Below are 24,575 nucleotides of genomic sequence, written 5' to 3' on the forward strand. Positions count from 1 at the left end.
AACTTAAAAAATACTGACAAACAAAACAGCTTAGTTCTTAGTACCCAGAAAGAAGGCCAAGAGGGCCACACTGAGCCAGGGAGGAGGGGACAGTAAAAGTCCTTGAATACATTCCATAAGGAGAAAAGACTGCAGGATATTAAGCAAAAAGAAAAAAAAATACTTTACTTTTTTGCTGAGAGCCATAGCCAAGTAGGAATGACGCATGGCATTTTTGGGTTGAAAGGTGACCCTGCTCAGGGATTAGGGTGGCTCCAGGTTTAGGACGGATCCTGCTGGGATTAGGACATATCCTGCTGCCTCAGGCGCCCACTCCTTGAGTTTCCATTGAGTTCTTGAGGGGTTCTGGGAGAATTGGTACACAGAGCCTGGTGGAGGGAGTGTATTTTTCCCAGAACGTGCATGTAGAGTGTCGGTGAGAGTTTGGGAATAAAGAGTTGCTGTTGGAATCTACAAGTTTTTGTGGTGGCTCGGTTATTTTGTGCCCAGCGAGACTGCAGCATTTTTTCAAAAAAGATATCTGACTATTTTGAAAAATGGATTACGGAGTAGAGAAAATTGAAAAGTTAAAAACATTTTTTGGCAGTTAGATAAAAATGAAATGACTATAATTTGCTACTTTAGTGGGTATGAAGTGAGGAAAATGAAGTCAAAAACAATGACTCAGATCAGTAGTGGAACAACCATGAGGATTAAGTTAACGCATTAGCATGGATTAGAGTATAGGATGTGGGGGTGTTATCATATGGAAATGATTGGAAAGCTGTCACCTATGAACTCTTCAAGGAAAAATTATTATTAAAAGAATCATTTCAATTAATATTGCATGATTCTCAATGATCACCCCCATTTTCTCATACAAATTTCTATTTTTAAACTCTTAAATTTGAACTCTTAATTCCACTTTAGATTTCTTGGATTATACTGTCTAGTAATATTTTTCAAAACAAATATATGTATATGTAATTCTGGAGGCCTTGGAGATTCTGAAAACTTGTGTATATTGGATGGAAATAATATCATTGAGAAATATTATTATACCTTCAAAACAAAACTCTTTTGTCCTCTTTTTTAATGTTTAAAAATACTTTACTTAAATATGTTCAACTAATAAAAGCATTATGCATTTGTTTTAGTAAATTCAAATTTACAAGGGGATGGAAAGAAAAAAATTATATCTGTAACCCCTTGCTCCCATTTCCCTCTCTAGATCTATCCACTGTCAGTCTGGTGTATATTTGTCTAGTCATTTTTCTCTCATAATATGTATAGGATCAGACATATTTTTGTTTCACAGGAAAGATGCACTTTTTGTGTAAAACCCTCCCCTGGGAGCAGAGCAGTAATATAAAATTTTCTAAAAGTAGGTCCCTATGTTCATTTGCTTATTTAGAAACTACCAGAGCTGGATTTGAGGTATTTGGGCTCTAGTTCTGGTTCTGTCACTGACTGGATGTGAGATTTGTATGTGTCATCCATTGCTCTGGATCCGTCTTCCTGCATTAGAATTCTGATTGGATCTAGGAAACTAGATATGAGCCTGTACAGGAGTCATGAGTCCTAGCTCTTGGGTCTTGACTTCTATCTTTCAAGGATGAGACTAGACTGGAAACTTTAAGATAAATCCTATCAGAAGTGGGGAGCCTGTCTCTTTTTAAAAATTTTTTAAGTAGTTTTATTAATGTAATTCATAAACCATGTGATTCACACAAAGTATACAACTCAAGTTTAATAAGTTGCTAGAAGCCTGTGCAGAACTGAAGGAAAGTTGTCATGATTATGTTTCATTATGCCTAAAGGATACAAATTAAAATCAGTCAAGGGTAGAAGGATTTAGAGCAGAGTCCAGGAGGGGCTCCAAATGTAAGAGTTTTAAATGTACTAACACACGGAGTCAGGACAGGGTTACTCCCTTGGCACTGATGTGTGACAATATATACAAAATATTGCAAATCACGGAAGCTCCCACTAGCTTTAATACCAAGAGTATTTATGGGTTTTCCCTCAGACACAATGGCTGCCCACATGGCTACTCTTAGTTCTAGCCTTTCAGGAGTTTCAACAAAAAACATTTGACCCATATGAAGCCCCAGTATGAGTCACATTATCACTGCATGGTTTGATCAAGGACCCCACCCAAACAAAGGGACTCCTATTTTGATATTTCCAGTGTATACAGATTACTTACCAGGATCCTAGAGCAAAGACCCAAACTGGATTGGGTAAAGGTTTAATTCTTAACTGTATAGTATTTTCATCTTTTACATTTAAGTCTTTTATTTCCTTTTCTTGTTTCCTAGCCCTTGTTAGATGTTCCAGCACAACGTTAAATAGAGTTAGTGAGAGTGAACTTCTAGTCTTGTTCTTAGTATTAGGGAGGAAAGCATTCATGTGTCACTATTGCATCCCTGGGATAAATCCTACTTGCCCAGACTGTATAGTTCTTTTTGTACGTTACTGGATTTGGCTTGCTAGCATTTGTTGAGAATTTCTGTGTATTACATTAAGATTATTTTTCTCTGCATTAACATTATTAAAGTGATATTGTTAAGTGATGTGTTTTGCCCACGGTTATTTTCACTTTCTACTTTTTATACTTGGGATTTGAAGGAAGCTCTATCAGGTATTACCAGCCACATGACACAAAAGGTCTAAACATACATTTTTAGATAACTGCAATCAATACACATTCTCTTATCTTCTGCTTTTATACATTTGCAGTTAAAAAAGTAAAAACCCAATGGGCCAAAAGTGGACAGTTTCAACCAAGCCTGCTGCTATTAGGAGACATTTGAAAGAATCACAAAGAAGTAATTGTAGTCTAAAGGGCATTGGGGGATCTGAAGAGACACTGTAGAACTCTGATCAGGAGTTTTTATTTTCCTCTAAATGTCAGAAAAATTGATGAAACTCCTCCCAGTGCAGCAATTGAGAGGGAGAGAAGGGACCTTGAAAGCAGTTGTTTTGCCTAGTAGAGAAGTTCATATCTTCATAGTCCCACATACACAGGGGTCCACGCAACAATAATTAAAACCAGAAACAACTAAGACAGAAGTGATTCAACTGATGTACTCATTTCTTTAAAGTCCCAACTTAAAAAAAAAAAAAAAAAGCAGACAGTGACAGATGCTTCTCTGCAAAACGTTATCAATCAGTACTGACACAGAAAGTGACCTCTCCAGTGTCAAAGTGGCTTGGATCGATGGCCAGGGTCTTTTACTGAGGTGGGACACAGAAAAGGATCAGGAAATGCCATAGAAAAGTACCATAGAGAAAGTTTGAAAAGGCTAGGCAAAGGTATTTTTCATGGCAACATTTAGCTAAATGTCTAAATGATTTCTTTAGGAAGAAAATTTGATAAATAACCCAGTTTGATTTGGGTACATGACAATTTGAATAAGTTTTATATATATATTTTCTTGATTCTATAGTGCAAATCCAATCTTCTTTGAACAACTGGTGTGGTTGTTGCTATTGTTGCTGTTATTTTAGGGATGCCAGCAATCTATCAAACAATCTCCAAAATATGTAGCAAAGACATCTGTTCTGAATGGGGCCTTCATGAGGCTATTTCTGTTCCATGATGCATCCCATTCTATGCTTTAATATGTTTAACATTACATTTAATATATGATCATGTTCATTTACTCATTGTTGATGTGAACTTACTTTATTGAGAAAATTGTGGCATATACTTTTATTTCTGGTTGTGTTCAAAATGGTGTTGCTTTAAATTTATTATGTGAAAATCTTTTTTTTTTATTTATTATGTACTCAAAATGGTGTTGCTTTAAATTTTATTATGTGAAAACATTTTCATTGGAAAATAAAAATAAATGCATAATCATAAATTTTTTTCTAAAGTAAATAGTTACTCTAGATACTATTTTGTTTAGTCATCTAATTTTGTCATATATTTATTTTCATAATCTATATTTATATAATATATGAATAAATGCTCTTTTTTCATTGCTTATTTAACTGTATGTCTTAAATATCATGAGTTTCTCTTCATTTTAGATTTCCATGTGGCTTGATTTAATAGATATATCAAAATTCATGAAACCATTTTTCTGAAAATGAACATGCTCTATTTTTAAATTATAAGCAATATGTTTGACTTTAGACAATATATCATTATGATATATTTTTAGAGCTTAAATACATGAACATTTAAAATATCTTTAGTTATATTTAAATTGTCTTTAGAAAATTGCTAAATTCAATATATTGGTAATTATATCAATCTACCTTGATTAATATTAGGTATAATAATAACAAATTATATTCTAATAGGTAGAAGTAGATTTTAGAATCACTTATTTTCTCTAATAGGAACATCTTTTGTATATGATTTAGGCAAACTTAAATTTTTTATTAACTAGTTGTTTTCTTATTTGGTAAATAATCTTATCTCTTGCTCATTATTCTCTTAGAAGATTACTTGTATGATTTATTTCTGGGGCTCTTTTGAGCTAAGAATTAAATTTTAGTTTATCATGTTTTTAATTTAGTTATTATCATGTTTCTGATGTGCACATTTTTATTCTGATGTGTACAGAAGTCATAGTTTCTATTTCTCTTCTTATTTTTCTTTCTCTATATCAGGGTATTCTGCTTAAAATAGCCCACCCACCCCCGCTAATTTGAGAACAAGTCTTTATATACCTAAATTTTGATTCCATTTGTTTTTTGTTTTTTTTTACTTTTAGTTCTTTAACATATCTGGTAATACATTTGGTTTAGGCTTTGAGGCAAGTTGTTTAAGATGTTTCTTCATCTTCTGATTATGATTTATCTGCTGTACATGACACTGACTGATGAGAACTTCTCACATTTATGCTTTATTTCTTCAATCACTATATGCTTGCAATCACCATTTTAAACTTAGTTTATAAGGATATATATGGCATATATACTATTATATAACTATCATATTATAATTTTTTCTTGGAAAATTTCAAATACACATGAAATTAAAGAGAATGATATTATAAAAAAACAAACATCAGACTTCTTTGACAATTATCAATGATTGGTCATCTGTTTCAGCTATTTCAACCAAATTTTATATTTAATCTTGAGAGATGAAACATCTTCCAAATGTCATGGTTTAGATATGTGTCCCCTAGAATGTTTAGACAATGCAAGAAGGTTAGAGGTGAAATGATTGGGTTATGATATAATTAACCTAATTTGTGAATTAATCCTCTGATAGAGATTAACTGAGTGGTAACTATAGGCAGGTAGGGTGTGGCTGGATTAAGTGGGTTCCTGGGGGCATACTTTTGGGGGTATATTTTGTCTTTGTTAAGGAGAGCTCTCTCTTTGCTTCTTGGTGGTCTGTCCTGACCTGCTTCCTTCTGTCATAGTGTTTACCCCTGAAATTCAGCCTTGCTTCAAGCTCCAAAGAGTGGAGCTGGCTGTCTCTGGACTGAGACTTCTGAAACCATAAGTGTCAAAATTAACTTTTCCTCTCTAAAATTGTTCTTATCAGGTCTTTTGGTCATACCAGTGAATAAGCTGGCTAAAAACCCAGTAGGAAAATTAAAAAAAAAAAAAAATTCAAACACACAGAAAACATGAAATAATACATGTATAACCTCCATTTACATTCACCTTTTGTTTATATATTTGACCACAACATTTGAAGATGAGTTCCATGAAACATCCAGAAAATTTTTGCTCTGGTTTGTCTCAGCTGGAATAATATAGAGGCTTAATTCCTCATTACCTCAGTGTTGGGAGGTGGAAGATATGGAGGGTGTTTTGTCATGGGGGCAGGGTCCTCATGAATGGATGACTGCTTCCTCGTGGGATTGGATTAGGTACAAGAAGAGCAGGGTTTATAAAGCAAGATTACTCCTTTGATACCTCTGCTTTTTGCTCATGTCCTCTTACCCTGCCATTTTTTCCACCAAGCATGGAGCTGTCCTAGACACTCACCAGAAGCCAAACAGATGCAATTCCCTGATCTTGGACTTCTACCTGCTGAAATTGTGAGCTAAATCAGCTTCTTTTCTTTATGAATCACCCAGTGTCAGGTGATCTGTCATAGCAACAGAAAATTACCTAAGACACAAGGGCATTTTATTCTTAAACACATTCATGTAACATCTAGGAATGATGATATTCTTTCATAACACCACAATGATATTTTCCTTTCCTAGAAATTTAAACATTAAATCAACAACATGATCTAATATTGAGTCAACATACACATATCCCAAATATAACCATTACATATTTTATTTCATTAATCCACAGATGTATTAATCTTATTATAACAATTTCCAATCTCAAAACAATCCTAGCTTTTATAACTTTTTTTTAAATTTTGAGAAGCCTGTATAATTTCTCTAAAGAAATAATAAAATATCAATTTGTTGGATTATTTTCACATGAAGAGGTTCAGAAAAAAATTCAAATTTTTCAAAGGCAATTATAAAGGTGATGGGATGTACTTTCCACTGTGTGATATGTGACATCAGAAGGATGTCTGTTCGTTTGTCCTCCTGTGATATCAGGAGAACATTTTTCCTTTTGTGGGCAAACCTGCCTACATTGTCTGGGCAAAGTTTGCTTGTTGCTTCTGCTATATATTTTCTTCTAGTTTCATTCAGTGAATACCATCACAATAATATTTTATAAATATTTAAAAAGACATTTTAGGGCTGAGGTTGTGGCTCAGCGGTAGAGCGCTCGCCTAGCACATGCGTGGCCCTGGGCTCGATCCTCAGCACCACATAAAAATAAATAAACAAAATAAAGTTTTTGTGTACAACTAAAAAAATAAATATTTTTTTAAAAAAAGACATTTTATAAATCATCATGGCTTCACAATGATTTCTCCAATTCCAATTTAGCATAATAAGATTCCTCTATTTTTGCTTTTTCATATGTTTACTTTCTTATTGCCACAGTGAAAATTTGGTTCCTGAAAATACCACTGCATTTAACTAACTCATGTATTCTACCTTAAAATGTAAGAAAAATAATTATAGAAATCTTTACTGGTAATACTACCAAAAATTATGTAAAAATCATGGTTAGTTGTTCTAGTAAGAGCATACGTCTAACATTAATTCATTTTTCATGTGATAGTGAGATTTTCCTGTAATTCTATATATATATATATGGGTTAATTCTGTTCATTTTTCTAGTCAATTTAATGTTTTTTATTCTTTATCCTTTTAATTTGATTTGATTTTCAACTAGTACATTGTGAGCATACTTACATGTCTTCTACTCAAGATTAACACAAAGTTAACTTTGTTGCATACAGAAGATCAACAGAGGTTAGAGGTAATCCTGTGATAGAATGTACACAGTGACAAATGACTATAACTGTATTCCATATAACAGAACTTCCACATAGAGTGAGAAAACACAATTGAATTAAGTAACTTTGGAAAGTTGAGTTTGACGAGGTATTATAAAGCTAAAAAAAAACAGATCCACTGAATATGAACACTGTTCTCTAGTTAGTAAATTTGTTTCTCAACAGGGATACAAGTCAGCAATCCTGAAACTACTTTAAATGTATTCCTAGGATTGATTAGATAAGCAAATGTACTGTGGATAATGGAAGCTAGTTTTCTATCTGTGAGAGAAAGAGTTCACAAGAAATCAAGAGTGGGATGCTAGAATGAATTATGCAGCACTGGATTAGAGTCAGAGATACCAGTAGGAATTACTGGTTGAACTAGTTATGTGCACAAGTATACTCATATCTTTATTATTCTGTGAAAGGGCCTAGAATCAGTGGGCTGCAGCAGCAACAAACATACCTAGTTCATAGTCTCAATTTCTCAATACCATTCTCCCATAACAGGAGCCAGAGTCTCTGGGATATATCTCTAAGTCTAGGATAGAAACATGTTGTACTATTCCAGGACATAAAATCAAGGATAACAGGTGCTGATCTTATCTCCTGTTGGTTATGATGTCTGGGCATATATACACATAGACACACACACAAAAAAAAAAAATGGAGATTTTTTTCCTTTCTTTCACACATATTTGTTAAATTTTATAACAGTACCAAGGCATGAATATTTATTTAATCCTTATGAATATCATATATTATCATTTTTTATTTTAATGATCAGATTATTTCAGCATTATACATCTGGGGTCCCTGCTGAATGACCACTGTGACCTTTGCTATGCTGTGGTCTTAGGCAGAAAAAAAAAGGGGGGGGTTGGGTCATCCAGGCCAGGAATATTTCTCTAAAAGGGTCATCTCTAAAAGGACCACAGAACGAGGAAAAATTTCCACTTTAGCATCGTTCAGGTGAACACTAATTAGTACCTAGGAAGCTTGTTTTTCCTGACAATGAGATAAAAAGTACTTTAAAGAAGTGATAATAGAGGAAGCAGAGAAGGGAAACTGGCCACTTCCCGTGTCTCCAATCTTAAGATGAGGATCAAAGCAGAACAACCTTGGTGGTCAAGTAAAACAAACAAACAAACAACCTCAATATTTGAAGAAATCCATCCGTGCAGTTTACATGCAACCTACCCTGTGTATTCTGTAGGTCCAGGTAGCCCTCCATTTTGCCCTGACCTGCCACTGCTGAGGAGCACATAAGTAATAAAATATCCAAACCCTCTCTGTTGAGTGTTCTAACTTTTTGTTTTATATAATGGTAAACTGTATGCTGGAGATTTTGGAAACTCTGGGCTGAACAATTGGTCTAGTCAGCAAGATTCTAAAAAGAAAATGTTGATTCTGAAGTGGGGAAGGACACATGGTGTGCAAGGGATTACCCCACACCGGCCATAAGCCTTGATGTGATTTGAGGTGGCTTCTGTATTAGAGAAGTGGATACCACTCTGTGAGTACAGGGCACCTCCAAAATGCAAAGAGGGAGGTTCCAAATGTTGGAAGCAGCATCCAAAGTAAACAGGTAAAAGCAAATGGAAACAAAGAATTTCACTGTAGTGTTGACAAGGCCCCTGATGTACGCATTAAAATTAACACAGACTGAGACTTAACTACTTAGGCTTAGCTCTGCAGAGTACAGAAAGAGTTAAAACTAGAAAGAAAATTCTGTTTTGTGCAGATTAACAACAAGGATATACTGCCATGATGTTTAGAACTTACAGAAAAATGCCTACGGTTTACAGCATGACATTGTGATAAACTGTGGGTATATTTTGGGCCCAGAGCTCATGCTAGGGTGTTGGTGACTAGTGGAAACTGGGATCCTCAGATGTGGGACTCACACAGAGAATCCATCCACACCAATGACTCAGAAGTTGAGCAAGAAGGTGAAACTACAAAGGAAGCCAGATCTGTAATCGGTCCCAAAGTTAAAGACCCAGCAGTAACCTGAGGGGATTCATCCAAATCTGCTCCTGACTCCAGAAGCATATTTACATTGTATCATGAGACTATATATCCTGATGGAAATGGTGTAACTGGGCCCAAGTTCAGACAGAAAAGGAAAGAAAGTAGTCCAGCAAGACTGCCCAACTTGTGGGATGCTGGTGCAGATGGCATAATGTTGAATTATACAAAATTATCTGAAATGACTTCTGTGACTGCCAATCCTGCTTTATTCCAGTGCTGCTGATGAAAATGTGGGATCATTATTTGCTTGGTCGCTTCGTTGGGCACTTACAATACGTAGCCAAATTCAGAAGATGTCCCTATGTCCAGAGGCATTATAGCCTTTGTGAAAGAATTACAGGTCTTTTTGTAGGAAGTGGAAATGAAATAAGCTATTTATGTATAACCTTTCCCAGATCCAGACTGTATGACTTTCACTGATGGAATGAAGGATACAATGTTACCCATATCCCCTCCATCTATTTGTGGTGCCCTGTGTCAATATTACCACCATTAATAGGATATCCAATCTAGAAAGAAGAATAAATATTAGCGGCTCTAGGGGAGATTGTGGCAGAAAATCAGAGTCTGTAAAACCCAGTCCAAACTGGAAGGACCTCTTCCAGTGGCTTGTACATGGTTGTGAGTGAACTTAATCATAGCAGGAGTGGAAGCAAGGAAACTAGGTAAGCATCTAATGCCACCTTTTGTATGCATTTAGAAGCAATTGCTAGTGGTCAAAAGATTTTAGCTATTCTCTCTCAATAAGAGGAGAGAGAGAGAGAGAGAGAGAGAGAGAATGTGTGTGTGTGTGTGTGTGAGAGAGAGAGAGAGAAAGATAAAATGGAGTTCTACCCCAAAAGGAAATAAAGATAAACCTCTCTTATTAGGAAATGTCATGAAAGAAGAGACTACAGCTTCCTTGGAAGAGAATTTGGGCTCTGGGTTGTGGGAAGACTACTAGGGAGTAGAGGTTGAAGGATCTCAGCCATGTCTCTGGACAAGAGGCCATATATATAATTGGTAATACATTGGTCTTTAAAAACTATTCATAGAATAATAGCACTGGTAGACATGGGATCTGAATGAGTCTTGACATGTTGTAGTTCTGACAAATTCTCAGGTAGATTAAATGGTATTTATGGATATGAAGTAAAAACGATGATAATACAAGCAATGATACTCATGCTGCAGCTTGGTGCCCTGACATTTACCTCCCACCCAGTGTTCATAACTCTCATTCTTGAATACATTATAATAGTGTATGGGATAAATCTCTACAAACTATAATAGGAGAGTTCTGTCTACATTGGCAGGAGATTAAGCATATGTCAATAAAGACAATATTAAGAGGGCATACTAAACAAGATTCAGTCATTTTGCTTGAGTGCAGACAGCTGCCACCCAACAATATCAGTTCCCTGTTGGACATCAAAAGATAACAGAAACCATTCATGAATTGGCTAAGGTAAATATAATTTGTCCAATTAAATACAATTTGTCCTTTCAACTCACCTCTGTGGCCAGTGAGAAAGCTGGATGAAACTTGGTGTGTGACAGGGGATTAGAGAGAATTAAATAAGGTGATCCCTCCATGTCACGCAACCACTCCTAACATAATCACCATTCTAGAAGTTCTTAGTGTTCAATTGGGATCATATTACTATGTGTTGAACCTTTCTAACATGTTTTATTTTGTTTTGTTTTAGAATACATATAGCTACTGAGAATCAAGAACTATTTACCTTCATTCAGGTGGGAAGAATTACAACAGACATTAACCATGCTACCTCAAAGATATCCCTATAGTCCTACTGTGTGTCAATAATAAAGTACCACAATATTTAGAAACCTGGCCCCAACTTTTGCTGATAAAAACCTTTCATTATGTTAATACTTCTGAATCTTTTTCAGTACTCTCAAGGCTGTACCCATGCTTTTAAACCATTTGCAAAGGAGAAGATGGACTATGAACTTCAACAAAGTGCAAGGCTCTTGCTTATCAGTGAAATTCGTGGGTGTTGTCTATTTGAGTAAGACAAAGTTTACACCTCATGCTGTAATATATAAAGTCACATATTTTCACTTCCCAACATAGTAGAACAAGTACAATGACTTCTGGGAATACTGTGTTATTGGAGGGCTTTCATCCCTCATCTAGCTTAGTTATGAAACTTCTATGTAATTTGCATAGGATGAATAATTATGGGACTAGCTTGAGCAATGTATTGCAGCATTTAATCAGGGCAAATAACAGTAAAAAAGGCACAAAGCCTTGGGATACTAAACACATGAAAACCTGCTGAGCTTACCATCTATGTCACTCCAGACAAGTTGGATGGAATTTATAGCAGCAAATTAAAATACATCACACCCCCCTTTGATTTTGGTCATAGAGAAGGGAACAGAGGAGCTTTATAGATTGTTGGAAAAATGACTATGTGCTACTTAGGCTGCCCTTCTTTCTGCAGAGCTCATCACAAGAGAACCACCAGTCATGGGCATGTAGCCAGCAAAAATAAGGTAACTGGAGAGAGGCCCAGTAGAGGAAATTGCCACTTGACTACATCGTGGATTAAATCATGCAGGACAAAAACCTATGTGGGCAACTGTGACCTGATGAAGACTACCCATAAAGATGTCAAATATTGCTGCAAGCCAGAAACATCTTACCTGCTCTCAATGCTACCCAAGGACCACTGGATGTCACATAGGGACATATGAAAGGAGGCTATATCTCTCTTCAGTGATGGAAGATTGACTGTATTGACCCTCACCCATTATCAAAAGTGGCTGAGTATGCTTTGACTTGGGTGAATACAATTATGAGCTTAATGCAAGACTTCTTTGGCAGACAGTCAATCAAAGGGTCCTTATTAAAGGGCTGATCTGACTGAGTGCTCTGTATGGCACACCACAGGTAATTGAGAGTAAACAAGGAATTCATTTCACAGGCCATGAAATACACCATGCGCTCAAGATCAGAACATATTATAGATTATCCACCTGCCATACAATCCAACAGGAACTGGATTAATTGAAAGAATAAATGACCTGTTGAAGTAAGCCTTAAATAATGAGAATAACTCTATGCTGGCCCGAGACACTTAGAACATCCAGTGAGAAACCCAGACATCAGCAGCCTGCAGCTTGCAGACATTTCTATGGCAGCAGGCCCATTACCACCAGCATTAAGATTACAAATAAAGGACACAGCTACTGGACAATTCTTAAGCCAGCCTGGGGCACCCAGGTAACAACTTCCTCTTGCCAGTTTTTCAAGATATCACATCCAGTACTGGAAGCATTATTTGGTCAAGGACTGTACAAGTAAACAAATTCCCAGTATTTTGATGTACTGACTCCTAAATATGAGGGAGAACATCTAAATTTATAAGTAAAGCCTAGTGTGTTGGGAATTTGGCCCTCAAAATTTCAGGTGTTATCCTCTGGTATCATCACCCAAGGGCCACTTCCTGTCAATTTATGACAGTATATATTCCAGAAGTGTCTTCCTCTTTCTATACACTTAAGTGAATATTGGTCTGTTATACCAGTCCAGGCAAGGCTACTATAGAAGCTACTTTACTAACACTAGATTATACAGTAACTTGTACTGACTCTGGGAGCTGATTTGGCATTATAGGTCCCTGTCAAAACATTTTCCATATTTTCCATAGGTTAGCAATATGTAGCCATTTTCAGGACTGGGGAATGATGGTTGCATATCATGCTAACCAGACTGACCACTGGATTTGCTCAGAACTCCCTATGACTGCAGCACAAGGATTTGCTGGGCCCAACCTGCAAATGAGACAGAATGAACTTGCTAACATAATTACCTTAGCATGCCTGTTGATAGGCTCTTGCTCTTTGTGGTGCTGTTGTGAGATATGTACGTAATTTGCCTCTGCAACATTGTCATTAGCGTTTCACGGAAGGTTTGAAGTTATTTAAGATTGTTAGGGACATTAAGGAGCTTCCAAGCCGCTGAATGGATAGAGTGCTGGGATAAAACATGAATTGGCACCTAAGAAGCTTGTCATTTCAGATGCCAAATAGTGAGAGTAAAAGGACTCCAAAAAATGTGATAATAAAGAAAATGGAGAAGGGGAACTGGTCACTTACCTTATCTCCAGTCTTTAGATGGGTATCAAAGCAGAGAAACCCTAGTTATAAAGTGAAAATAAAAAGAAGAAAAAGAAAAAAAAAATCCATAAAACATATGAAATGTGAAGAAATCCATCTGCACAGTGAGCATGCTACTACCCTGTATATTCCCCTAATTTGTGGGTCAGGGTGGCCCTCCATTTTGTCCCTGCATGTGAGTAATAAAATTTCTAAACCCTGTCCGTTGTGTCCTGCAAGATTTCATTTTGTTTTGTTTTGGTGGGGGTTTTTTGCAGTCCTGGGGTTGAACAAATATGCACTACTTCAGGAATAACACCGATGAAAAACTAAAACCTTTTCCTGTAACTTTAAATCTAAATCAATTTTAACATTGCTTATGTAACTGGTAAAAATTAGAGCAAATGTATCAAATATTTTTTGGTAGCATTTGTTGTAGTTTTATGGAAGAGAAACACACAAATAAAGTCTGTCAATAATGGGAAATTACCAGAATGAAAATGATGAACATCTGCTCCAATATAAAAAAACTTATATTCTACTCAAAATAATTTTATTTCTTAACTCATATAAAGATACAAGATTAGAATAAATGTTCATTGGTAAAACTCCAAATTCCATAAAAGCCAGTTTATTTCATTTTAAACCAGGGGGATGAAAAATTTGAAATATAACATTGCCTGGAAAATAGGGCTGCTAGTGATGATACTACATATATCTATAAAACAAAATTCAGGAAAAAAACTCCACATTCTTGAAGTTTGTAATATATTCAGGAACAAAAATATCCTCATTGCAACATGCAGTACATTTCCTGAAGGATGAACCTTTGAAAAACACACCCAATTATTCTCCTTAAGTAAAATATCTGCTAAACTTGTTATCCAAAACCAGTTCTTTAAAAAATATTTTTCAAACTACAGACACAATGTTTGAACTTCTAATTTTTTAATTGCAAAATGTAACATGAGTCCTGTGAGGCCTTTCTTATTCAAGAATAATATACTAAACTTCTAAAAATTGGATACACTTGAAACCATAATTGAGGGGAAAAAAGCTTTGTATCTTAAAAGCTCTTAGAATAATTCTCAATTACTTATAACTCTATGTCACTAGGCAAAAACACTCATGATATTTATGATCACTGTGCCATATTATTTAAGAGTGTTACCACCTAAATACATGTAAGACATTATACCACAGTATAAATAGTTACTGTCTAATGTGTATGAAATAGATAAATATGATTTTTTGGGTATTTTTGCCAGTATTGTGTTGTGCAATGTTGGTCATATTCTTCTGAGACAAAATTTTTCCTTTGCCATATAAGATCAATTACATACAAATATAGAATGAAATGGACTGAAAATAAAATGTATAGAATAGAAGAGAATAGAATATAAACTTGAATTATTGAACTCTTCTCAGTTTTTGGCTTATATGAACATTGGGGATACCATATCTGTAAAAGAACTATTCTGATGCTTATTATCAGCCATTACTCTGGAATAGTGAATAATTTCTAGGAGTGGAGTTATTGGGTATAATAAGTGAAATTATGTTGAAATTCCATACTGTTTTCCTGCCATCAATTGCAAATCCTGACTACTTTATGTTTCTGCTAATAGTTGATATTAGCAGAGTTTTATTTGTCTTATGCTTTTCCTTTAAAATAAAGATGGAATTCTGTCATAATTCTGCAAAATTAGCAAACCTGAGGAGATTATGGGAAACCTGAATTTATGGTCAAAATTGTTTGTGTCTTGAAAATTCATTTATGCAGTTAGCATCTGAAATACAGGCAGTTTGGGTGAGTACTATGTCTTTTAATATATGCTATTATGGTTTAGGTGTCAGGTGTCCTCCAAAAGGTCATATATGAGAAAATGCAAGAAAATTCAGAGTTGAAATGATTGGGTTACCAAAACCTTAGCCAATCAGTGAATTAATTAATCCCTGATGGGTATTAACTGAGAGGTAACTATAGTTAGATAGGGTATAACTAGAAAAGGTAGATCATTATAGGCATGTCTTTAGGGTATGTATATATTTGGTGAACTGAGCTTAGTCTCCCTCTCTGCTTTCTGATCATCATGTGAGATGCTTCCCTCCACTACACACAACCACCATGACATTCTATCTCACCCCAAGTACTGAGGAATAGGGCTGGCTGTTTATAGACTAAGATCTCTGAAACCTTGAACCCCTAAATAAACTTTTCCTCCCCTAAAATTGTTCTTGTCAGGTATGGTAGCCACAGCAGTGAAAAGGCTGATTAAAACATATGGAGTCTGTACTAACTCCAGGTGGAGAATACCAGAATTGTTTCACACTACACTCACATGTATATTTTTAACAGAATAATGATCTCTAATAATGGTTCAATAATCTCAATATCTGAAAGACTAAAACACATGGTCACTTAGAACAAATGGAAGTCAATATAAGATATCTGGGATGAGTGTTGTAATTAAATTATTAAACATGTTCAAGATGAGGATGCAATTATAAACATATCTGTGTTACATTTCTGAGGGACTTTTTCTATTTCTGGGGCCATTTCACATGATTTTTATTCAAGGAATCTTTCAGATTCTTTTCATAAAACTCCCTCCTCAAGATTCCTCTTTGATGGGGTTAGAGTTGTGGCTCACTGGTAGAATGCTTGCCTAGCATGTGTGAGGCACTGAGTCTGATCCTTAGTACCACATTAAAAAAGTACAAACAAATAAAGTTATAAAAAATAATGTTTATAAAAAAAGATTCCCCACTTAAATTACTGTTTGTAACCCCAGTCCAATATGAATCAATATCTTGATTATCCCAAATCATGATGATTTAAAAACAATCTTATTGATTGATTAAAGCCTTTTCATGATTCCCAGTGACTTTAAGAGACATTAAAAGCACCATCATGTGACTTAAAAGATTCTCCATAATTTGGACGTGTTTATTCTAGTCTCATCTTTGCATACTTCTTTAAACTATAATGTTGCTACATTGAATTTAAATTCCTCAAATCACCCACTATCTCACTTGTTGTGCTTTATCTGCTTGAGATGTTTTCATACACTCATTTTCTTTAGATACAAATGCACAGAGAAGCTGGAGAATACTTGATTTTAATTTATAGATAAATAGGTAACTTAAATAGATAATTAACTTCATTCCGTAACTCAATTGCCTAAAGGTCTTGGGTTTTGAATAACATATACAATTAGCAAATTAAGCCAGACACTTCCTATAAATTTTAATTTTCTGTGGCTCTTTGTTTCAAGAATGCATTAAATGAGTAAATACCTAAAATTTGAGAAAATGTGTTTCAATGTTGTCTGAAAATGTATCAAATCATTGCTGTGATTTGAATTGTTACTATCAAGAAAAAATTATCTCTAAGTTGTTAGTCAACTCTTTTACAGACTATTATCCTGGGTGTGTGTGTGCATATGTGTGGTGTGTGTGTGTGTGTGTGTGTGTGTGTGTGTAAGAGTGGAATAAGTGTCCTCCAGGTGGCATGATGGGTAGAGGGATTTGCTGTCTTTTTTTTCTGAGCATTAAAGCCCTGGATATCCCCGTGGCTATGCATGAGGAAGGTATCCCTGTGGCTATGTGTGAAGTTTAAAAGCTTTATTCTTGTTTTGTGAAAGTTTCTTTTAGCATAGCAACATTCAGAGATGAATCTAAAAGCGAAATAACTTTTAAGCTTGGAGTTCTGCTATGAAGATTACTTTCTTTGGTAAAAAGAATCCCAAATAGTGTCTGAAAACAGGTCTCCATGGGCACATTTTATAATTTGAAAGTCTTTTTTCCCCCCTTTTCCTTAGAAAGACTGTTTAGAAGCCTAAATAACAAACTTTAGTGAAAGAGAAAAAGAGCTCACCAACTTTGAAAAGTAGGAAAACTATCTTGCATGGCCTCCTTCCTGTCTTCAACTCAGCTGCCAGCATGTCAGCCACACTGCCTATGACAAAACTACATATTCCTCTACTCCAATTTTATTACACACGTATATTAGTTTGTCATGTCAATTTGATACTCTTTGAGGCTTTCACATTCAATATGCATTGGGTGCACTTTTCTTCTTTACTAAGTTTGACACCTTTTATTACCACTTCAGATTCTCTTGGTCTTACTGACCTTTCTCTTATTCAGCCTTTGTGAAGTTTTCAACCAGCTTTAAATTACCTTTCTCTGTTTCCATGCTGAAGAATATCTTGTGTCACATCTCCAGCCATCTCGATTGATGTGAAATGCTATAGCAGCCTATTTTGTATCTATATATGCACAGCCCAGAGATAGAAGTGAGTTAAGCATTCATGGGCTAACCTTGAACAATGGGGAATGTGTCTCCATCCACCACATTTTTAAGATATATTATACAATGCTTCTTTGATGGTTCTAAAGGACCAGATGCCTAGTTGTCCCCAGGGAAAGCCAAATCAATGGGTCATGATTACAATGGCTTTCTTTCTTTCTCCATGGTTTTATTTCGTTTCTCCTGGATGACATCACTGCTTAGCCATAACCAATACTTTTACATGCATTTATTTCAGGCTTTTACTTCCAGGAAAGAAAATTAAAATCCTCACCATCATATATAATATGTCTTCAAATATTTTCAGGTTTTTAATATATTCACTATATTTTATATTCTGTTTTAATTCTCAAGTAAACTGCAGAGCTATCCTATCGTATTCCCACTGATACAACTTCTATCAGAAATTTAGTTTAAAGCATCATCATTTCTCACAATAGTCACCTGTTTTCCTTTACAAATTCCCCAATCCTTTGCCTCACCGTAAATGTTTACTGATCAACATCTTAAATATTTACCATGGAATACATTCTCAGACCTTCCCAAAACTCATCAATGGCTACTTCTCTAGACTGATCTCACATATATGTACTATTCTCCGACACATATTCTATTTGCAGACAGTAATGCTTGCAGCATTTGTTTACACTTCTGTACCTGTACATGTGGAAACACCACATCCTGTCTAGTTCATCTGTCATCCTCAAAATACACTCAAGTGCTACTTGTTCTGAAAAAAAAAATTGCTCAATTTCCTCACCTGATAGCAAATTTAATCATTCCTTTTTCCATACTATCCTATATCTCATTCTTCATTTGTTATGTTACACTTCATTTTTTTCTTCCTTCAAATATTTGGGGAATTAAATTAGGTTATGTTCACTAGGAAAAGGTTCTTTATACTTTTATTAGTATATTACTATGATATGTAATATTTATAGTGTGCTCAAAAGTTCATAAGAAAAGGCTAATTCTGCATTTGTCTCGGATACTTCCTATGGGATTCTTTTTTCTACTTGTTAGATATTTAGATGAAATATGTTTAGTAAATCACCCAAGGCCTAAATATTGCATTAGAATTTGTAAAGAAATGAGAAAGAATTGCCCATTCCAGTGACTTACATTTAGCTCTTCCCTTTGGATTTTCACTGATAGGTGTCTATGCAAATACATGTCCCAAACCTTTTCCATTGATTTAACTTCTACTCTCCAGAATTAAAATGTGGGACATCTTCTACCCACCACACTGTTAGGGTTGGCCATGTGAACTAGATTTGCACAATGAGAGGTAAAGAGATGGAACACTGAGGGATTTAGTAACATAGTTTCTCTTAAACTACAAGTATTCAGTAATCAAGTTCTCCTCTATTTCTTGCCTCTTTCCAGCTTATCCTCTCTGTACATGAGATGAAGTGAACACACATTCTATAGAACAGGCACCATATTGCAATTGTGAGGTGATAAGACCAGAGACCAATGTTCAATGTAATGGTGCTATTGAAGCATAAAGATTTAATGTTAGAGTTTTAAATAGTATTGTTGAATCTGTGAATTATGTTAAAGAATAATTTTCTATGTATTTTTAGCCCTTGTTAGTGAAGTTTTCTGTTATTTTATTTGGGATTGTTTAATCCCATCAACATATGAAGTATCAGCTAAGTTTTAGCTAAGTAGTAGAAACACTTTGTATATAACTTAAAGAATAATTGACAAAGGAGAATAAAAGTATTGCTGTATGAAGGGAGCATAACCTGTGGTAGGAAGGAGACACATACCTGCAAATCAATGGAGAATTAGTCAAGAAAATAATGTGGGATACTGACACATTTTGAGCCAAAATGGAATAACAAATTGAATTTGCCCTTTTGCCTGAAATAATTAAAAATTTTTACAAAATATATGTAACTGCAGCTTATAGACATTGTACAGGGCCTGGCAGTAATTCCTGAAAAGCAGGAAAAAATAAGAAAAATAGAAACAGACTTATAGATGAATGTTAATAGAAACTTACTATAAAAGCTGAAGTCAGGAAAGAAAAAAAATAACTTGTGGTTATATCCATTCAATAAAAAGCTGGCTTAGCAATAAAAATGGAATGAAATATTGATATACTTAATATCATGAATGAATCTAAAGTAGTTATGTCAACTAAAAGAAGCCAGAGCCCACCTCCTAGAAAACAAAAATGAAACAGAACATAGTGACATAAAGCATTACATATTTTTTTCTGGAAAATGCAAATTAATGTATTTCTATTGTGACAAAAAGCATTTTGATAGTGAAATATATTCATTATCTCAATTGTGGTAATTTTACTATAATATTATTATAGATATACCATGTATAAGACCTCTTCATTTCAATTCATTCTACATCAGTTATACTTTAACGAAGTTGTAGAAAACTATATCAAGATTCAAATATCTACAAAATTTTCAGAAGATGGTCTATTTCACTGTGTATTCAATGCCTAACTGCCTTAAAGAACCTCAAATTTATTAGTAATAAAAATTCAAAGAAATGATAGCTAGAAGTTATTAAGATTTCACTATGTGCCAAAGAGACTTAAAGGTTCTCCATATATCAGTTTTACTTAAATACTTGCTAATTTATAATACAATATTATATTATTATATTTTTAACTCAATATCCTCCTGCTTCAACCTCCTGGGCCTCTGGGATTATAGTTGTGCACCACCATGCCCAGCTAATATGATATTCTTAAAAAGAATATCATATTTAATAAATGACACTTGATACAATTGGTAAGCTATTTAATTTTAATTTTTTCGTACCTTATATAAAATATATTCTAGATAAATTAAAGATTAAAGATACAAATAATTAAAAATAAAGGTAAAAGATTACATAGAAAAATGAAAATTAATTGAATACAATGAAAGTTTAATTGGTTTTTTGAGGTCTTTATTTTCCAAATCATTTATTTATTTATTCATTCATTTTAATTGGTGCTTTATAGATATACATAAATATGGAATTCACTGTGGTATATTTAATCAATGTATACAGCATAATTTTATCAAAATTCATTCTGGATTTCTTCCTCTTTTATACTCCTCCTCCTTCACCCTCAATTTCCTTCTTCTAGTACTCTGGTTTTCTTTTAATCCTTGTAAGATCCAATGACCACCTCCCCTTTTTTTTCCTTACTTTGCTCTAGCTTCCACTTATGCAAAAAAAAAAAATATATATATATATATATACCTTGATTTTTTGAGTCTGATTTATTTCACTTAGCATGATATTTTTCAGTTGTATCCTTTTAGCAGCAAATGCCATAATTTCATCCTTCTTAAAATGACTAAATAAAACTCCATTGTTTATTTACACACTTTATTTTTCCATTCATCTGTTGATGGACAACTGGGCTTGTTCCATAACTTGGTTATAGTGAATTATACCTATATCATCACTATAGTATGCAATTTTTAGTTTCTTTAGGTAAGGATCAAGGAGTGAAATAGAAGGGTCACATGATGATTTCATTATTAGTTGAGGAATCTGCATATTGCTTTCTAGAGTGACTATACTAATTTGCAGTCCAACCAACAATGTATGAGAGAAACTTTTTTCCAACACATCCTCACTGATATTTATTGTATTCTTTATAACTGTCATTCTTGATTGTAGGATTGATTTTCATTAACCTGATTGACAGCTATGTTGAAAATTTGTTCATATATTTTTGGGACATTTGTGCTTCTTCTTTTGAGATGTCTACTTAGTTCTTTTGCCCAATTAGTGATTGGACTGCTTTTTTGAGCTTGTTTTTTTAACATATTTTGGATATTAATCTTCTTGCACAGGAGTAGTTGGTAAAGATTTTCTCCCATTCTGTTGGCTCATACTTCGTGCTCTTAATCATGTCTTTTGCTATGTAATTTGATGCCATTCCATGCCATGACCTGCATGGCCACTAATTTGGAAACTCAGCAAGGGAGGAAGGGGGTTTAGAAAGACAAACAACACACACAGAGAAAAAGCTAAGACCAGGTGGTTCATTACACTCTGAAGGAGATGTAATGACCTAGAACTAGCTCAGCACATATATTATATTGGTTTTAACATCAAAAGGATTTTTTGTGAGAAGTCTTCTTTAAAGTATACAGTACCAAGTTTGAAGTTCTGGGCAGGCAATTGTAATTATCCTTTTTGTACTCATAATTCTCTACCTCCAGGAGGTGGCATCCAAATTCATGGCCAAAACTGATAGTCCCATAGCAAGCACAGAACCATAGCAATTGGGAAGTCTCAACTGTGCCTTTGCACCAGGACTTTCTACCTTTGGCATGCTCCTATCACCAGAGAATCAGAGAAGATAATTGTAATCACTGCTCCCAATATCTCCTCATTTTTTAAGTGCACTGATAAGCTATTACTTGGAGTTATCGGATTTCTTCTCAAAAAATGTGGCATCCTAGTTATAATACAAAAAAGTATTAGTAGCAAACATATAATTCTAAAAATGTACCATATTGTAATTTTAACATATTTCAAGGATTAAAAAACCATTTAAATCATCACATATTTGTTCATCAAGCCATGAAGAATCCACAAGATTATTCCTGCTCTCTTGAATATCCTGGATGTGATGATGTAACTTACTAAGGTACAGACTGTCATTATTTCTCTGCCAAACGCCCATTAAATGATTTTCAACTTTCTCCCAATCACACTGAGAAGCATTACATCTTGCCACTGTAACACAAACAAATTTGTAGCCATCATGGAAACACAGCCACAGTCTGAATTTAAGAGTGGCACACTTATTTGCAATATTTATGACCATAGCTTCCAGGGCATTTACTTTAGATTCTGTCTTGTCACTAATGCTTACCTGATTCTGTAGGGCTTTGGAAGTATTTTGAGACAAATCATTAAGAAAATGAGTATTGTGAATGCTTTTGGAAAAGGCTGTGGCAAATGTCATGGCAGAGACCAAAACAGATATCAAAGTGAATACTCCAAATTTAATAAGACCAAGAGCAAGCCAATGTATTTAGCTGGATAGGAATCTGTTGTAAGACTTGAACTCCAGCATCAGAATACCAGGGCTCTGAAGTGTTAGCTGGGATTAAAACAAAGGAGGGCTGGAGTAATACAGCGCTCCTTGTCCTCTATTATACTTAGTAATGCAGTTAGTCAGATTGTAACTTTGACGAGTTATATGGTACTTTTCTCCAGTTCTATTTACTTTTACATTTTCAGAAATTAAAACAAGGGGATTGTACACAGACCCACATGCCAAAGCAGAGAACCACTTTACAGATCCTGTCTACAAGATCAGATAGGGAACTGCTAGTATAATTGATAAAATGTAAGGCAGCTATCAAACACCACAGATCTTTTAGTGTCCCACTACCTCTGAAGGTCAGAATATTACTAACAAATTCTCCAGGAGTCACAAATTCCTTATGTAGGTAAGTCTCATCAATTCTGCAAGACCATTCCAGAATATATCCACTATTGCCAGAGACATTATGTTGCACTGGCAAAATATTGGCACACTCCACCCATTTGCGAAAGGCACCCAATTCTGTTGTAGTTTGATTAGGGCTGTAAGGTATTGGTGAATATTCTGTGGGAAATATTAGGGTGTCTCATTTTTGTAACTGTTTGGACATACAATTTCAAATCCTGGGGCTAGTGATATTGGTTCCCCTGGCTACCCCATAAGCTGTTTTTCCCGCCCTTTGGGGCAACTTTTTTTTTTTAGCCAGCATTTTCATTATAAGACCAACCTAGAGGTAGACTCCTATTATATCCAGTATAATTAAAACAAATTGTATGAGCAGATATGATATATTTATCTGTAAAACCTCCCATCACGTGTGTATCATTAGTAAATACTGGAATGGATTCTCCAGTACACACAGCTGGATGCACTAAAGGTACATCTGGAAAATAAGTCCAATAAGTTTCCCCATGAACCCTACTTATCTGACAGCTCAATAAAGCCAGCATGGCTACAAACATGGTGGCTTGAGATTTAGTTCCTCCCTGCCGTTTGACTATCTGCTTAGCCTGATACATCAATTTCTTCAGTTGTTTGAATTATGGCTTGAGATCCATGGTGATGACAAATGGCATACTCAGGTACACAGATAGGAAGAACTGCACCTTCTGGAAAGACACAAGCTTGGCCTCTACCCCCACATTATCACTGGATCTGGTCCATTCCATTGTCCTGTTTGTAATTCTCTCCACCCGACTAAGCCTGATGGGCTTACTGCAGTGGGAGCCATATGTTGGTCAGCAGCAGTGCAAATCTCAGCATCACAATTTAAAAAAAATTAAAAATAGCATGATTCAAAAAATTTTGTGGGGTTCTATCTACCCCCACACAATTATAATTTAAGGGACAAATGATCTTGTTCTACAATGGCCTAGCCTTGGGGATTATAAGGGATACCTATACAGTTATCAATGTGATATTAATCACAAAACTGTCGAAAATGAGGAACCGTTATAAGCTAGAGTATTATCAGTTTTAATTTGTAGAGGACAGCCCGGCACTAAAAAAGCAGCTAAAAAGTGAGAAATAACTCGATGTGTATTTTCTCCTGTTCCAGGGATGGCAAAAACAAAACCAGAACAAGTATTGATACTAAAATGAACATAACACTGTTTGACAAATTCAGGGATGTGAATTACATCAATCTGCCACAACTGGTTTGGCTGAAAACCACAGTGATGAACCCCAGCAGGTAAAACTGGAGTGTGTACTACACAATGACAACACTGGCAAACAGTTTAATGAATTTGTTCTTGGGT

The sequence above is a fragment of the Marmota flaviventris genome, chromosome 3 (genome assembly GCF_047511675.1).
Source record: "Marmota flaviventris isolate mMarFla1 chromosome 3, mMarFla1.hap1, whole genome shotgun sequence".
Classification (NCBI taxonomy): domain Eukaryota; kingdom Metazoa; phylum Chordata; class Mammalia; order Rodentia; family Sciuridae; genus Marmota; species Marmota flaviventris.